At 52.6% G+C, this 9141-nt stretch overlaps 1 protein-coding gene across 2 annotated transcripts in view; it reads left to right on the top strand.

The window, feature by feature from the left end:
• The first annotated feature begins 1194 nt into the window (after window positions 1-1194).
• Window positions 1195-9141, top strand: part of BEAN1 (brain expressed associated with NEDD4 1) — a 38003-nt gene continuing 30056 nt past the window's right edge. Inside the window, exon 1 of one of the 2 annotated variants that reach the window (XM_070451203.1) lies at window positions 1195-6912. The gene's annotated coding sequence lies outside the window, so the exon portion shown is untranslated. The remainder of the gene's footprint in view (window positions 6913-9141) is intronic. The other variant, XM_070451202.1, reaches the window with a different exon arrangement.

Below are 9141 nucleotides of genomic sequence, written 5' to 3'. Positions count from 1 at the left end.
GGAACGGGGCTGGTCCACGGCCCCTAACTAGAGTTGGGACAGAGCAGGAAGGCCAGGAGCCCCTCCCTGAGTCAGGCTCCAGGGTCGGGGTCAAGCTCTATGCCCAAGGTTTGGGTATGGCGGGGTGAGAGGGCACAAGGTTGGGCGAGGGGAATAGGAAACAGGCAAGCTGGTCGCTCAGGAGAGGAACGCTTCAGCCCGGCCTAGCTGACACTCCGGAACACCCAAGAATCACCGGCGGGCAATAGGGAGCAGGAGGCCCTGCCAGGCTTGTCTGCTTCGCCCGGTGGCCATGACAGGGCTCCCCTGCCCGGGCCCAGGCTGGCCTCTGGAAACCCGTCTGGACGCCCTTCCCTGCTCATATTGGTTATCTGCTCTCTTCTGCACGTTTGTATGTCCACGTCTCTGCACCCGCCTGTCTGTATGTCACACTCTACACAGGCCTGTCCGTCTGTCCTCACACGTCTGGCTGGCGCGCTGGCCTCCCAGCTTCTCTCGGCCTCCTGGCCGTGCGCCCCGCCTGCCGCTGTGTGGGTGTCGGGCTGGCAGTGCGCAGAGGGGCGCGGCTCGGCCCTCCCCTCCACCGCTTCCCCCCAGCTCAGGAATGACCCGGGCGGCGGCCCGGCGCTGCTGAGGCCCCGGAGTCGCGGCGCAGGGCGGCGGGAGCGGGCGGCCGTGGCGTGGGCCCCGCGTGGGCGGCTGTGCGGGGCCGGCGGAGGGCCGGGCGGGGCTGCGGCAGGGCAGGGCCGGCACCGGGAAGCCACTGCCGCCACCGCCGGCTCGGCCGGGGATCGCGGGCCCCGGGTCGGCTCGGCCGGGCCCCGCCCCGCCCCGCCCCTGCACGCCCGGGCAGGCCGTGGCGGAAAGGCGCGCCCCCCGCGACGCCCGAGCCCGAGCGCAGCAGCATCCGAGCGGGAACCAGAACGCGAGCGGGAGTGGAGCCAGAGCGGGAACCCGAGCTGGAGCCGAAGCTGGAGCCGGCAGTGCGGCGCACGGAGCGGAGCGAGGCAGCCAAGCCGAGTAAGGGGCGTGGGGCCGGGGGCGGCGCTGGGGAGGGGCGGGGAGGGGGTCCCGGCCCCCTCCCCCGCGCTCTGCGGCGGCCCCAGCGCACGCATACACCCCGGGGGCGCTCAACGCTGTCCCGGGGAGGAACCGCAGCGCGCTTCGAACGGGATCCCCCCTCTCCCGCGGATCCCTGCCCCGACCCCCGCGGCCCCGGGCGGGCCACCGGGACCCGCGCGGACCGTGGCTGCCCCTGAACATGCCATCGGGCCCCGGGATGGAGAGCACTCCCCGATTCTTGCCTGACTGGAGTCCCACACCAACATCCACCCTATGTAGGGGGCAAAAAAACAGTCTCCTCGACCCCGCGCTCTTGGTTTCCCGGACCCCTAAACAACCTACCCAAGAAGGGGGAACCAGGACGCACTTATGGCTGGGGTGGAAGAGGAAAGGGGCTCCGGGCTTGAAGAGTTTGAAGCTAGAAGCCACCCGCGACCCTCGAGCAGGGAAGTTTGACCCTCCAACGGGCGGGTCACTAGGGCCATGTCCCCGCTTCAGTGCCTGCCTGCCGCGCTGGTCTATCTCAGTACCATCGGTGGGAGAGGAGGTTGTCCACACTGCAACCTTCTCCAGCTCTGGGTCAGACTTTGCCTGGCGCGGTAAGTGAGGCTGAGTCCGAAGCGGCTGCTCTGGCCGGCTGCGCAGCGCCAAGCGGTATAGCCGCCCATCCCCGCGCACCCTCGGAAGTTGGTTAGTGCCCACCCGCTCCACGGCTGACTCGCACAGCCCTTCCCCTCTCCCCATCGGCCAGGCGGTCCTGAGGCTGGCTCGAGGAGGATCCAGGGCTGCCCTCCTGATCCCACGCGCCGTGCCGGCGGGGAGAGCCAGGCCCAGGCTGGGCAGAGGAGGGCACGAGTGACAGGTGTCAGCCGCGGGGGCTCCAGGAGCTTGGTCCTTGGTCTTGATTCCACACAGTCCCACAGGCGCCTGCCTTTGAGCAAGCCCCTCCTGACTCTCCTCAAACATCCTGACTGCTCTACTGGGACAAGTGGCTTCACCTCTTTGTGCCTCAGTTGCTCTGCTGACATGTAGGTAGGATTCTGTTGTGAGCAACGTGTTCAAGGGCTTCCGAACCAGAGGGTGGGCTTGGCTGACTGTCTAGCTATGTGGCGTTAGGCAAGATACTTAACCTCTCTGAGCCTCAGTTTCCCTATCTGAAACATGGGGAAGGTGGGTGGATTGGAGGGAATAAATGAGGCGATGCCTGGGAACGGGCACAGGGCTAGCATAGTGGTTGGCACACAGCTAGCTGTCAATTCAGGCTGACCACAGGAGACATTCTGTGAAGTGTCCAGCACCAGTGGATGCTAAGGCAGAGCAAGGTCCTCTGAGGTGGTAGGGACACCACCCCTTCTCAACCCCGCTCCGAGGAAATCTTGAATCCCCTAAGGCCTGTTGACACATACTGCAATGGCAGAACCCTCTCCTTAGGGCCAGCCCTTTCTCACTGTTCCCTCCTCCCTGGATGCCCTGCTTCCCAGCGGGCACTGGCCTCCCCCTACCTATCATCTCCATCCCAGTTGAGAAAGACTATCTAACCCACTCTTTCTTTGGCCCCAGATTGAGGTCTGTTCCCCAGGCAAAGGGCTCCCCACATCCTTCTCATACTCTGTGCGAGGGAATTCACACCTCCCTCCACTCCTGGGTTCGGGCCTAGGGAAGACTGCTTTCCCTGAGGCACAATCAGACAGTCAGGTGGCTTGGATGTTCCAGTGGTGACAGTTCAGACAGGCAGCGAAGAGCAGCAGAGGGAGTAGCTACTAGGGCAAGGAGACAGTGGGAAGTAGGAGGGGGTCCCAACCCTGAAGCTGTGTGGACTGTGGTATGTTCATCCAGGTGACTGAGCCACCAGGCACCAGAAGTGATGAGCCTTGGGGAGGAAGCGGGGCCTGTGAATGACTGAGAGGTTAGAAGTTCAGAGCTGGAAGGTCTCCAGGAAGAGATCTGCCCAGTCTGTGCAGCAGACACTTCAGACCCAGGGCAGAACCCGGGAGGCCCAGGAGCTAGGGGAGGATGCTGGAATCCCTGGGGTGGCATGGAGGGTTGAAGGTGCCCCAGGTGTTGGGAAGAAAACAAATTCCACCACTTATGGACACCTGTATTAGTCCTACTCACCTGCGCCCCAGCTGCCAGAACAGAAGGGAGTGTTGGGGGGCAGTCTGTCCACATGCTGCCTGGTGGGACACACAGAATGGGCTGCCTCCTCGAAGCTCTTACTACACAGAAACCCCCTCTGTCCTCTTCTTCCTCTACAGCCTACTCCCCTCCCCCATTCACCCACCAGGGTGTCACACCCTTGCATCCTCCATAACTCTCACCTCTTCTTCCCAAAGGAGTTAATCAGAAACTAATTAGGAGGTTTGTGTCTCCTAGTTCACGCAGTATTTGGAACACAGCCAGGCATCAACGTGATGGGGATACAAGCACCTCCTCTAGTCTTGGGGAATCGTTAGTTAGACACATTCAGGTGCCTGTTACCTGAAGCCTGTGCCCTGGAAGTGCTCAGAGCACAAGGTGTGGGAAGGTGGCAGTTGGCTCTCAGCCTCCTAAAGGGAGAGGGCTTTCACCCTCCTGAAGCTTCCTGAAAACCAGGAGGGCTTCTGAAGCCCCTTGGCACAAAGGAGAATTGTGTCTGAGAGCACAGCTTCTTGGAGCTGGACTACCTGGGTTTATGGCATGTGATTCTAGGCAGGAGAGTCACCCTTCAGAGTCTCCATTTCCTCTTGAAAATGGGAACAAATACTCTAGACCCCTTGCAATGGCCTTGCTATGTCTGCATTAAGAACATGCATTGAACACATGCTGTTTCCCAACCATAAGTATTTTCCCTTTGGATTCTGACAACAGCCCTCTGATCTAGATACTATAATTGTCCCTATTTTATAGATGAGAACACTGAGGCTTAGAAAGGTTAAGGACTAACTTTGCTAGGTATAGGAAACTTAAAACATCACTATGACTCATCATAATTTCATTAGTTTGTAAAATTGATAATTAGCACACTGTATTTTAGACAATATGTAATTAGTTACTGGAATGTTTCCTCCCTGGGTATCTCCAATCATTGGACATCTGTGTTAATTGCCCATGGGCAATTTTTTGAGACACCTTCATGTTTTTATATTCAAACAGTATCAAACTGATTTAAAAGAGCAGCTCCCCCCATTTATTCCCTATCCTTCCTCTCCATTTTTCTCCATAGCCCTATCACCCCCAACATTTATATATCTTATTCATCTGTTTATTGTCTGCCCTCATCCATATAATGTAAACTCCCCAAAGGCAGGGACTTTTAACCATTTTGCTTAATCTCGTATCCCCAGAGACAAAAACAACCACCAGCACTTCACATGCTCTGCAAATTATAAAGTGTTTTACAAACATAAGGTCTATTATTGTTATTATTTTTGCCAAATGTATAGCTTGCCTGAAAATAAAACCTTAAGGTTCATAGCAGAAACTTCCCTCAAAATTCTGGCAAAGAGAACCTGCTCAAGTGCCAGGGAAAATGTGATGAAGGTTAAAACCAGTTGGAGATTACTTTCCTAACATGTTAATAAAGCTCCTTATCAGTAAGTTGAAAGACAAGTTAATTTTTTTTAATATTTGAAAAAACAAATGGCATGCTCAAAGACAATTAAATTAGCATTTAAAATTTCCAATGAGTTAACTATCACTGATTTATTCACTTAACTCTTTGTTACAGAAAATCATTTGTAAAAAACAAAAGAACACAATAAGCCTCCTCAATCCCACCACTGCCCAGAGTATGGATACCCACATGACTGGATACTTCAGTCTATTTCCTTTTCATCTTTTTCTGTGTGTGAATATTTTCTCTCATTTTTTCCCTTAGAAAATAAGGGATCATGTTGTCAGCAGAGTTATATAACCAGCTTACTTGGTGACATCCCCTCACCATTGACATTAAAGTGAAAGTCTTTATATTATTAAAATTTCTTTAAAGCATGACTCCATGGCTATATAATATTCCATTATAAGCATATGCCAAAATTTTCTCAGCCTGTCCTCTGTTATTGGACACTGGGGTCGCTGCTGTAATAATGTTTTTCTAGATCCTTACTGGTGTTGTCTAGGGCTTCAATGAGTCTTCTCTACATTCTTGGTCATGACCTACTTGCTGGTTTGCAAATGGACTGGTGTATGTAGTTAGTGAATCCATTCTTAGAGGTTAGGCGCTGGTGGCAGTGGGGAAGGCAGCTGATCCAACAAAGCGCTACTCCAGGTAAACTAAGGCAACATGGAGACCCTGTAAGCTCCAGGCATTTCCTGACCAACCCAGGATAGCACACATGTAGCCAGATGTTGCATGGGGGCAGAAGGCCTCTTTGCTGCCAGGGCTGCCAAACATCCTGGATCCCTCTTCCAAAATCAGTACCAAGTTACTTGCTTGCAAATATATGTGTACTCTGCCAGCCTCTCTGTTATCATCCTCTCACTCTTTTTCTCCTCCACTCCTGAGTCATCTGTGTCTTCATTTGATCACATGACAAATGTTTACAGGCACACCTTGTTTTATGGCGCTTCACAGATATTGCTTATTTTTACCAACTGAAGGTTTGGGACAGTCTTGAACCAAGCAAGTCTATCAGCGCCATTTTTCCAACTGCATTTGCTCACTTCATGTCTCTTGTGTCACATTTTGGTAATTCTCACATTTCAAAATTTTTTTCTTGTTATATTTGCTATAGTGACCTGTGATCAGTGATTTTTGATACTGCTATTGCAATAAGGGGCTTCCCAGGTGGCGCAGTAGTAAAGAATCTGCCGGCCAACACAGGAGACACAAGGGACATGGATTCGATCTCTGGGTGGGGAAGATGCCCTGGAGGAGGAAATGGCAACCCACTCCAGTATTCTTGCCTGGAAGATTCCATAGACAAAGGAGCCTGGCGAGCTACAATCCCTGTTGCAAACAGTCAGACACCACTGAGTAAGCACACAACACAGTAAGATTACCACTTGCTGAAGGCTCAAAGGATGGTTACCATTGTTTAGCAATAACGCATTTTTAAAGTAAGGTATGTACAGTGTTTTTTACACAAACGGCTACTGCAAACTTCATAGACTGCAGGATAATGTAAACCTAATTTTGATATGCACTGGGACACCAAAAAAACTGAATGACTCGCTTTACTGTGGTGATCTGGAATCTCGCGGACCACCAAATCACAATTATCTCAGGTATTACCTGTAATGACATCTATCTGCATTTGCCATGGAATTTTTTTCTCCATTAGAGGGACCATCAGCTGGGTCTCACACTTCAAGACCAGCCCCCCTCATTTCTGAAACTCCTTTCTGTGTAAAATGAGGATTTGTTTTGAGATCCAGTGGTTTGAGCACGCATCGCAACGACGTGGCCCATCCCCCAGGCCAGCCACTGTGTGGCCCTGCCCAGTTCACCACGGACCCTGGCGAAGCGCAACCCTCCAGTATGGCTGCCTCTGCTGCGCATGCGCGAACCATCCCGTCTCGCGCAGTTACCCGGCTGCTTCTGCCAGGGAGACGGAGCCGGTCCCCTTAACCACAAGCTCACTCATCGAGATCGGAGTGTCACGGTGAGCCACGGAGCGGAGGGATTCTGGGAGCAGGGACGCGAAGAGAAGTGGGAGTGACGTGGACTTACCGCCCACCATTCAGCCACTTCAGAACCTGGAAAACTGCAGTCTGCCGGCCGCCCGCCTGCCCGCAATCCAGTCGGAGATGAGTCACAGGCAGGGACGCGCCTCGACTCAGATGCTGGGCGCTGAGTGAGACGGGCGCGAGGGAAGACGTGACCTGGGTGTCAGATCTGTGGTGTGGGGTGTCCCTGGCAGTAACCGCGAGGTAACAAGGTCCCTCTCTGCATTTCTCTCTCTCCATCTCTTCTCTGTGACTTTGGGTGGGTTATGTCACGAGCCTATGAGTTTTCTTATTTGCAGTATGAAAATGTTACCTACTTTAGGAGACCTGTTGCAGTAATTTCGGTGATATTAACTGGCACGTGGAGGTGCCTGGTGAACATGAGCCACCCTGAAAGCTGGAGTGCCCAGATTATCTCCATTTACAATGTCTACTTGACCGGTGGCAAAACCTGCCAGCCCCTTTCCAATCTCCTAGCCCCCTGGGAACTTACACAATCTCCACCACCCACCCAAACTGACCATGGAAAACCATATGTAATGCAGGGATTCTTTGTGGCCCCTGCCCTGGGAGGTCATCTCCCACCTCCCCATGCCCTGCGAAAACCCCAGTCTTAATCTCATAGTCACAATGCCCAGTGAGAGGAAAGAGGGGGTACAGGGGACCTCTAATAGACGTGTCACCTTGGGGACGATTCCTTGAAGCATGGGGGCGGTCAGCACCCTTTGTGGCATCAGATGCCACCAGGGTAGCCATATAGAATGTATACATTCATTGTGCATTTACTAACTGCCTACTCTACGCCAGCTCACTAGAAAGGGAAACAGGCTGGACCTGTGGAGGCTGGGGCAGAAGCTTGGGCATTTTCCTGAGGGTACTGGGAGCTACCAAAGACATTTCAGCAAATGACCTGATTCATTCTGCCTCTCTGGAAGTGGTACAAGAGATGACCTGTCAGAGCACTGTATCCTCCTCCCAACTCACACACAGCCACAGTGCACACCCGCAGAAACGAACACAGACACAAGTACACACATGTATTTTTAGAAAGCACAGATCCCAGGCCCTGAGATGCTTTGTGAATTTTCTGGTGTGAAATCACAGTTCCCCAAGCAGCCTGCCACACCAGTTCTAGAGGCCAGTTCTACTTTCACTTCCCTCATCAGAACTCTTGACTTGGGTTTCTATGGGGACTGGGAGTGGGTGTCAGGCCAGCATAGGGTTCACACCAGGACAGGCTGAGCTGGAAGAAGTCACCTGGAGAGGGATTCTGAGGTCAGCAGCAGTGATGTCCCCTCCCTCCCACCCGCCTCAGGCAGCAGAATGAACATTTTGCAGCCACACACCTCATGCCAGGGACTGTCTGTACATAACCCCAGTCCTCATGGCAGGTAAAGTGTTCTTACTCTGCTTTCCCCAGGAAGACACTGAAGTTGAGAGGTAAAGTGCTCTGCCCAAAGCTACACTGCCAGGAAGTGGGAGAGTCAATATTAGCACTCAGGAACTGGATTTCTGAGCTTGGGCTCTCCAAAGACAGGTGTTTGTTTATTAAGTAAAAAAATGAATTCTTAGTATAGTTTAACCAATTGGCTCCATCAAAACATGGGGCCCATTTAGAGGATATATACATATATATAATAAAAAGGATCCCTGGAGAAGACAAGAGTGGGAACCTTTAGAACTGCCTCTTACGGAAAAGCTCTGTCCACAATGATATCATTCCTGGGATCAGGGAAGCCTGCTCCCCCTGGGATGTAGAGGGGCCAGGCGCTCTGCCCGTTGGCTTTCGGCCAGCAGCTTCCCCTGCAAGTGCCTGCTGGGCTCCACATCCATCCAAAGGCACGGTTTGGTTTCTCCCAAGTCGAGTGACCACACTCCCGAGGATAAGAACTCTAACTCCCTAATGTTCCCATGGCCTCCTATCACTTGGGGACCTACCAGGAGACTGAATCAGCTCAGATCTCCAGCAGCGTGAGAGGATGAATTACTTTCTGAAAATGTTTCCTCCACTGCAAACAGGTACTAGAGTGACGTGGCAGTCCTTTACTGCACAGACATCTTGACACCTGGATATTCACATAGGGGTGTGTGTGGGGGGGGGGTGGTATTGGTAAAGAGACAATTGTATTCTCTAGCTCTTTATTTCTGAATTGGTAATTTAATCTAATAGGTACCTTCTAAGGAAGTGTGCTGGCTGACATTGTGTGCTTTGGAGTCACACAAACCTGGGTTCCAGTCCCAGCCTATAATTAGAATTTGTGTGACCCTGGAAAGCTTCATAACCTCTCTGAGCCTCAACTGCCTTATTTATAAAATGAGAATGAAAAAAGCATCTTTCTCTTAAAACGGTTTGATGATAATGATGATAATAATAAGGTTTGAGCTAGGCATTTACGAATACCCTTCCAGAGCCAGCTGCCTAGTTTCTCACTT

The sequence above is a fragment of the Odocoileus virginianus genome, chromosome 20, assembly GCF_023699985.2.
Source record: "Odocoileus virginianus isolate 20LAN1187 ecotype Illinois chromosome 20, Ovbor_1.2, whole genome shotgun sequence".
Taxonomy (NCBI): Eukaryota; Metazoa; Chordata; class Mammalia; order Artiodactyla; family Cervidae; genus Odocoileus; species Odocoileus virginianus.
Note: the sequence above shows the minus strand (reverse complement) of the source record. Positions and strands in the feature narration are given on the sequence as shown.